The 9,065-nt window shown below is 34.8% G+C and overlaps 1 long non-coding RNA gene across 2 annotated transcripts; it reads left to right on the top strand.

Annotated features, from left to right (window-relative positions):
- Positions 1–3,620: 3,620 nt before the first annotated feature.
- On the top strand, positions 3,621–8,382 carry LOC127968546 (uncharacterized). 2 transcript variants are annotated; one of them, XR_008156008.1, is made up of 7 exons: positions 3,625–3,685; positions 4,300–4,332; positions 4,426–4,519; positions 4,601–4,708; positions 4,794–4,822; positions 6,733–6,818; positions 7,683–8,382. It is a non-coding gene; the product is annotated as an uncharacterized LOC127968546 (long non-coding RNA). The 2 variants fall into 2 exon arrangements; XR_008156003.1 differs by lacking the exons at positions 4,794–4,822; positions 6,733–6,818; positions 7,683–8,382 and having other exon boundaries at positions 3,621–3,685; positions 4,601–4,745.
- Positions 8,383–9,065: the final 683 nt, after the last annotated feature.

The following is a 9,065-nucleotide window of genomic DNA, read 5'->3' as shown; positions in this document are numbered from 1 at the left end:
GTGGCCAGTATTTATGCAGAAAGGAAGTGTTTTTTTTGGAAATCAGGGTTCTCAAGTTTTTTCAAAAGCTTAGAGTGAGATCACATGCAGTTAGGGGAGGAGCTTAATGGAGCTCCGCCCCCCAATTTGACTCATTGTTCATAATTTACCAGCACAAATTGAATTTACAACAATGGTTAAATATATTAATTGCTAACTATACTAACTTTAACGTTATATTTCAAAATTACACATATACAAAAATTACAAAAATATAACATTGCTCTAAATAGTTTGGAAAAACAAATATTTTTGCTATTTGAATGTGTCTAGACGAAATGGTATAATGATTTATTGTGTGGTGGGAAATTGTGAACAAATGGACATATTAGTATATTAAGGTGTGTGTGTGTGTGTGTGTGTGTGCATGCATGCACAAGAGTACACACTCCAGTTTATGAAATGTGTTTTGTGTTGTAAGTGTTTGTTGCACATTTTGATGACAACTTTGAAAAATACAAATGAAATGGCAATAGGATGACAGGATGTAAAATATTACCCAGAGCACTTTGCTTTAATACATGTAGTCTTAATTTAACTAGAAATATTATTAATACAGTATAATATATAATTTAAAATAAAATGAAGAGATACATCTTCATTCCTTCTCATACCCACTAACATTTCCCTTAGTTTCAGATAACTTTAGCTAGTTAAACTGAGCCAAAGATTCTGGTCTGGCTGCAAAGTAGTGGCAGAGTTTTTGCTGCATCAATAATAATGTGTACGATGGGCTGTATGTTAAATGTTCTAGAAGAGCTTTCTTCCGACTGACCCTCTCCATCACGACGTGTGTTTGCGTGATGTTGTTGGTTACCTAGTAACAAACGTACGGTGACCGAGAATGTTCTGTCAACTTCTGTGTGCTCGCGCATCTATGTTGCCTAGCAACGAACGCAATCTGAGATACGTGCTGGGGGCAGGAAACTTCACTTTGTGTTCAGCGCATTATATTCACCGTTATATATAAAGCTTGCAGGACAACTTGGTTGGCATTGCCTTTCCAGCGTGAGAAATACACAGTGTGGTGTGTGTGCGTGTGAACTGTGTGAGTCTTACGACCAAAGTGTGAGACTTGGGAACCCTGTCAAATACTTCAAGTATTCGTGTAAAAGGGAACTTCAACTCACTGCAGAAGGACACTGAAATAAGTGTTTCAACTATGAGGATTGTGTTTAAATGAGGTTAAAGGTGATGTTGTAAAGTTTCTGAAATGTTCAGGTTGTTGCTGGTACATCAAAAGTCCAGACAGCTGATCAGGTTTTTCAGTCTGGTTCTCAGGAGAGCATCTGGAGATTTTGTTCTGAGATGCTCAGCGTGTTTTGTGGTCGTTGTTCACTTGGAGTTTTTTTTTTTAAAGGTGTCAGAAAACATGAAACCTCTTGAATCGCTACAAGAGTCACCGCAGACAGACCGAATCTCTCTGTTTGCTGGCAGTGTGGTATATACAGTAGGTGGCCAGCCTTTCTGGGGCTTACCACCGCGGCAGTGCCGTGGTGGTAACTGAAATTCAGTCGCGTGTTAAAATCATTCGTGAAACTACCGCCAGTTGCTGCAAAGGGACGCCTTGCGAAATGAATGTAATTGTAAAATGAGATAAAAGAAGGAAGTAAAACAACAATAACATTATGATATAACATTGTAACCTTTAAAAAAAACCTTTTTTTTACAATTTGTTAATTTTTAAAACGTAGGATAGTCTTAGACTACAGTCTACTAAACAAAAATTAAAAGAAGACCTTAACACAAAGGATCATATGCATGCTATTTTTATTAAACAGTAAATAAATATAAGGCCTATATATATATATATATATATATATATATATAAGCTAAATGTTTTAATTTCATTTTCATTTCAATTCATTCTTGGTTTAAAAAAATCTTCAGGTTCCATATGCAGAGCGAAATGGGAACGGTCCAGCATTTAGCAATAATTAGTATTAACTCTGTTATTATTCTTGATTTTTCAAACAACCAGCATTTTTGAATTATGCCTTATGTGTGACCAAAAATTAAGTATTATTTGTTTCAGCTGATCGTGCTGGTGCCTCGCGCACATAATGGAAACAGAAGCACATAATGGAAACAGAAGTCGTTCACCAGACATTCGACGTGAGCACTTTGACATATTGTTAATTATGATACTTTTTTTTCATCAATACTGAAACGCACACAGCCTATTTACCTCATGAATAATAGTTAAGCTTCAAATGGGCAACATCACAGATAGGGAAACGTTTGATTTCTCCCGATTGAGCCTATAGCCAATTTTTTTCCTCTCACAAACTCTGATTTATTTTTTAGCATGTTTAAAAAAACAAAAAAAAAAACATGCAGCAAACGAAAATAGGTGATTGATCCGTTCAAATGAAACCTATACACGACTCATATATTTTTTTCCTCTGACAAACTTAATTTTTTTTTTTTCGTGTTTAAAAAATTAAAAATAAAGAAAACATTCAGCAAATGAAAATAGGCAATTAATCCGTTAAAATGTGTTACTCTTGGTTAACAGTAATTATAATTATTTTACTTCAGAACAGAGCCCGGCACTAATCTAGGTTACCCATGTTCTTCATATATTATTTTCAGACATGAGCACTGGCATAAGCATTTAACGAACACATACAAGCGCGCACTTTGGCAGAATTCAATTCAAATAGTCATCAACAGCCATTAGGTAAAATTGTGCATCAGAATGGACACATTTGTTTTTTAATGGAGAAAAAAAAGAAATTCAAAAAATGCCAGCGAATGAACATGTACAAACTGTCAACAGTCGCAGTATTGAAGGAGAAGTGCTGAATTGTGTTTTTTTTTTTTTTTTTGCCCCGCAACTCACTTGAAGAAGTTCAGATAAATGGAAACAACATACACTATGTAACAATCCTTAATTGAAAAAATGTGGCAAATATGTCAAGAGAGAACCTCATATTATTAAATTAAAAAGTGCTTTCCATATTTGGGTCAAAATAGGCTACATTTGTGAACGCACATTTTCTGAAATGTTGCACGTCAGGTCATGCAAGCCTGCATCTTAAACCGTCTGTCAAACTTTCTGTGTCCGCGAGTCCGCTATGGACCGCTAGGTAGGCGTGAAGTAAAAATCGTCATTGGAGAGTGCCCAGCAAACACAGAATGTTGTGAGGACGTCGCCAGTTAGTCGTCATTTGGTCAGTGCGACATTACTTTATGGCAACGTTGTGAGGACGTCATGGTAAAGTTCCATTTTTTTAAATCTTGGCTAACTTCCCAGAAACGTTGAGGGCACGTACTCAAAAGACGTCGCTAGTTAGTCCCATTGGGGACGTTGTAGCGACGTGGTCAGCTGGTCTTCAGATAACTTTTAATATTATTGCACTAGATGTATTATTATTATTAAGATACCATTTGAACAGCATATTCTTTGGGAAATATACAAAAAAATTAATCAAGCATGTTAAAATAATTATATATATATAATAATAGTAATAATAATATATAGCAAATGGTGATAATGTTTGTTAATGAAAGAGAGTACGGGACAAAAGAACATTTAAACCTTAAACTAGCAGCGCACGTCACTTTCTGAATGAGGTGCGCGACGTGCGCGTGCCCGTCATTTTGTAACGGTCAACTTCCAGCGGACGGACACGGAGGAAAGGTAAGTCCTATAAATTTACTTTTATTCATAGATTTTAACTGATACAACGGTAAATGCCATCAAAGAGGAGTAGTGTTTTGTATTTTTGTAGGTTTTCTCTTTCAATTTAATAAATAAATGCTCTGTTTGGTTAATTAGCTCAAAAGCAGTCTCAGAGGTGGTCTAAGGTAACTGTAACTGTTAAAATCGAATATAACCTTACCTGTTTTAAATTATTTGAAATTTATCACTATAAACTATACAGTGTTAACTTTCTAATAATTAAATTTTTAACCGTAGTAACGTTAATTAGTTTGTTTGAATACCTGATGCTCGAGCTTGATGATGCTCATGCTATCCATGCTGTGAACTTGAATATAATCCGATATAACGTTAAATATAAAGTTTAACGTTAATTAGACCGAGGCTGCCGAAATCATGTTCAGTGTAACGTTATGTGGGATTAATAATTTCCCCTTTTCTCCCTCAAGTGGCAGGCTTGTAAATTCTATCATCTGTTCATTATTGGTGTTGATGGTGTTTTTCACATGCATGCTTTTTAATGCTAGTTTAATTCTCAAATTGATCTGATACTTTCGTTTCACAAAAAGTAAACAAATTGTTCACTTTTTTAGGGCCTGACAACCACCAGTTGAGTCCATGATTCAGTGAGTTCCTTATAAGGAAATATATTTGTTACCACCTAGTAATTTAAATGTATTATTTATTGCTTTAAAATGAACACATATATTTATCATCAGGGGAAGAGACAGTCTGGGCAGCAGCAACAAGACAACTATTACAAGTAGAGATGGGTTTCAAGAACTGGTACTAATTTGGTTCCTGACTTGTTCGGTACTGAAAACATTTACATAAGTTACAGGATCAACAGTGCTGCTATCAGTATTCTTGTAACATTGATTCATTACCCTTTAGACACAACCACATATCCTCCAAATCATCTCTGCGTGGATGGCAGCAAGGATCCAGGATCAAGAGATCATTCTTCATGGAGACTGTTCCACAGGAAGCAGTTTCTCCTGGGTGAAAAACTAAACCTGGTTGTTTCAGCATCACTCAGGCAAGACTAAATACTTTTAAATTGATTTCAGTTGGTTATGTGTTTCAGGTCATCCTGACCATTCTGCTGTCCTGGATGTAAGGCCGTGCTGCAACTACATTTCTCGTTGTTGAAAGATTTGTGCAGCGGTATCCAGACATATAACGCCCCATCACACGGGGCGTCAACGCCTCTCGTTTACTTTTAAATGAAGTGACGTCAAGGATGGTGAAATTAATTCTAGAAATTAATTCTAAATAGAAGTTGAAGACTTCTCAAGCGCCAATGCAGCCGTCCTCCAGTCAGAACATCTTATGCAAATACCCAAGCGCAGACGCAAGCCAATCGAGTGCATGCAATACCAGAAAACTAATGTGATTGGCTGTCACTATGAGAAGAAACAGTAATTCTGATCCGATATCGGTGTCGTTTTTTGCAAAAAAATGTTTAAATCAATGTAGAATTTTCTATACTTCTGTGTAGGGATGTCAATTTTCAATCATTTCCATGATCGATCGTCGTTTAAATTAACAATCAAATAATCGATTAATCGTTAACCTTAATGCTGCAAAGTCTATTGCAGTAACACCCAGTCACTGGTATGACAGGATGTGCAAAAGTGTGTGTGTGTGTGTGTGTGTGTGTGTATATATATATATATATATATATATATATATATATATATATATATATATATATATATGCACATACACACACACACACACACTGTAAAACTGTAAAATATATATTTTACAGCAAAGACCAAAAGTTTGGACACACCTTCTCATTCAAAGAGTTTTCTTTATTTTCATTAATATGAAAGTTGTAGATTCACACTGAAGGCATCAAGGGCTGTTTGATCAAGAAGGAGAGTGATGGGGTGTGGGATATGTTTCCCATACATTTATTTATTTTTGGAGACTCGACACAATTTTAAAACTGATCGATTTTCAAAAAGGCTTCGTTGAATAAACATGAGTAACGTTACGTACTGCACGTTTAATAAAACCTAACATTTATATGTTTAAATATCAAAACGAGGCACAGGTGTTTTTATTTCGCTGTATTTCTGAAGGAAGACTTGCATGTTATATGCCTGATAAAGCAGCGTGTGAGCGTAGCTCTGCTTTGTTTACAGCTGTTACTGGGGAAACCTCTATTTCTCGCACTTTATGTCTATGCTTTAAAACATCTGCTGGCAAAGGATGAATTTGCATTTTCATCAAGTCCGCCTGATCCACACAGAAAACATATATTTTGTTTGTTATCAAAAAATATCTACTCTAGAGGGACTTGGCTGTTGTTATTGATTCTATTTGGAAGTCTACCGGTTAGGTTAGGTCCACAAAAGCATTTGTTTATAAAAGTTTATGTTGTTGCCGTTGAAACCGTCTGTGTGTATGTATATATATATATATATATATATATATATATATATATATATATATATATATGTATGTATGTATGTATGTATGTATGTGTGTGTGTGTGTGTAAAATACATTTCTTTTAAATGTATAGCACAGTAATGAAGGCAGCAACATGTGGTAGATGGGACAGAACAAGAATCTTTCATTGTGCTAATGTATTATAATACGAAAGGGTAGGCCTCCTATACAGCGTGCATCGCGTAAACACAACCAGTGCGCAGAATGATGCACTTGAAGCAACACAGAGTCACAGCGTGTAGCATTACTCACAGAAATGTTCAAAACACCAAAGGAAGAGATATTGTTGTGTATTATATGTGTGCAATATTTTGAGCCTTTTCTTTTAACAGTTTTAAATATCAGTTATTGTGCGCTCTTGAAGAGAGTTTCATTGTTTTGACTGTAGTAACTAGGGCTGGGATGATACGCTAATCTGCCAATTCAATACTATCCCGATACTTGTGTGCCGATTCAATATAGATTTATAATTATATAATTTAGCATTGTGCTTATAGTTATATAACTATTGCAATTCGTGACTTATCCAAATTGTCTGTAAAATGATGTTTGTTTCTGTAGATTTGAGGGAAAGATTAAAAACAAGGAGGTCTGGGAATGACTGAAGGGATCTGACAGCAGTGAGGGAAGGAAGTAATCACCAGAATGTAAGTTCTTTGAGAATGTGTGCATTATTACAAGTTGAGTTTTCATTTAAATGTGGCAATGTACACAGCTCGTCAAAAGTTTTAAATATATTTTAAAAGTTTAATTTATTTCTATAATGCACAGCTATATTTTCAGCATTAATTACTCCAGTCTTCAGTGTCACATGATCTTCAGAAATCATTCTAATATGATGATTTACTGCTCAATAAATTTTTCTGATTATTATCAGTGTTGAAAACAGTTGTGCTGCCCAAACTTTTGTCTACACATTTACATTTATTTCTTTATTATTTATTTTATTTATTTTATTTCCAGAAATGCTAAGTTTTCTTCCCCATCATTTCTAATATGGGGTGCGCTTCCCTAAAACCAACTTTGTTCAAAAAGTTCCTTCTTTACCAATAGAGTTCAGTGGAACTAACAACCGTAGTAAGCTAACTGCAGATGTGATTTACATCATGTATGTCATGAGCAGATGTACACTTTGATCTTAGCGGCAATAATGCCATTGGGTGCATGTAAATGCACTGATTTGTGATAATCAGCAATGTTTCCCGATCAGCAAATCAGTATATGAAAAAGATCATGTGACACTGAAGACTGGAGTAAAGTTACTGAAAAATTCAGCTTTGCCTCATAATTATTTCAATAAATATGTTTAAGTATATTAAAAAAAAACAGTATGAAAACTGTTATTTCTTTCTTTCTGTTTTTTTTTTTTTTTTTTTTTTTAATTGATCAAATTAATCTAGCCTTGGTGAGCAGAAGAGACTTCTCTTGAAAACCATAAAGAAAAGATTCCAGATTTTTGACTGGTTGTGTACATACATGAGCAACATTAACAAGATGATCCTCCCTTTCAGCTCAGAGAAGGATGTTGACAGCAGGCCCAGGATGAAGAAGAGGAGGAAGAACACGTTTAACAATTTTCTCATAAGCTTGCCATGTGTTATAATAAAAACAATGAACATGGCTACAATAATATGCTAAATGTTATTAAAAGATTCCAGTTTGCAAGAAGTCTGAGTGTCTGACTCTACACTAGAGGAACTCTTTTCTGAAGAAGATCAGGTGCTGAGAAGAAGCCTTGTTCTACAGCAAAACACTGCATCAAGCCTCCTGTCCTTCCCTCAGAAGAGCCTGTCTTCTGCTGCTGGGGTAAGAAACACACTCTTCCTCTTCTCTATCGGCTGTCCTGCACCTAACTCTGTCTGAAAGAGTCTTCTCCACAGTCAGTAATCAGAGATCACAGATTCTTCTGAGAAAGTCGATATGCTCATTTTCTTAAAAAACTTTGTTTTTTCGGGTGGGACAAATAATACAGGAGAGATGCTAGAAATCTCTATATTGTTAATTTTTCATATCTTTACGCTTTATGAATGTTTTTCTTCTGAGAAGCTCAAAAATTATGGTTCTTTGGTAATTGTTATATTGTTTAGTTTTATCCTCTGATAGTGAGCACAGAGCCCTGATCATGACATGCAAGAAAAAGAAAGAAATCATGTCCATGATTTACTAATTCGTTCCCTCTATGTACTAAACGTGCACGACTACTTTTACATTTCATTGATTTGCTAAATCGTATGCACAATTTACTAATTCGTTCTCTTGATGTATAAATAGTGTACACGTTTTAGCAAATCAAGGGAATGAAATAGAAAATCGTGCGCATGAATTAGCCAAATATTTTTCCTGCATGTCGTGTAATTAAAGCACATCACCATCAGACATTTATACCAGGAGCCTCATATACGACGCTCACAGTTTTACTTTGTGCAGTATCTCTGTGCAGTATCTGCTGAATTGTTTCATATCTATATATCATGTATTTTTTGTTGCACTAAATTATGTTGTATCAATAAGTTTACTGATAATTATTTATAATTTTCACTGATAACATGATTAACCATCTCCCCATCCTTAAGACAAACATTTTCTGTTGTTCATATTGTGTAATCTATGAATTGATGTGTTTAGTTTTCTGTGTTCATAACTTAGTAACATTTTGCATGGTTAAAGAACAGGTGCAACGTTCAAAATGTTTTGGCTTCGTATTTTTAGAAAGTAGTGCTGAATAAATATTGATTTGTGAATGAATGCAGTGTGTTTTTGTCTATTTTATATTAGAATGTTTTTGTATTTGTTTGCATTGCATGTATGTAATTAATGTATTAACTATGAATCCCCTATAATTAGATTACAATTAGATTTCATAAGGTTTATTTTTTGCCCTAGAGATGAATTTA

Source organism: Carassius gibelio, chromosome A4 (assembly GCF_023724105.1).
Source record: "Carassius gibelio isolate Cgi1373 ecotype wild population from Czech Republic chromosome A4, carGib1.2-hapl.c, whole genome shotgun sequence".
Lineage (NCBI taxonomy): Eukaryota > Metazoa > Chordata > Actinopteri > Cypriniformes > Cyprinidae > Carassius > Carassius gibelio.
This window is presented reverse-complemented; position numbering and strand designations above follow the sequence as displayed.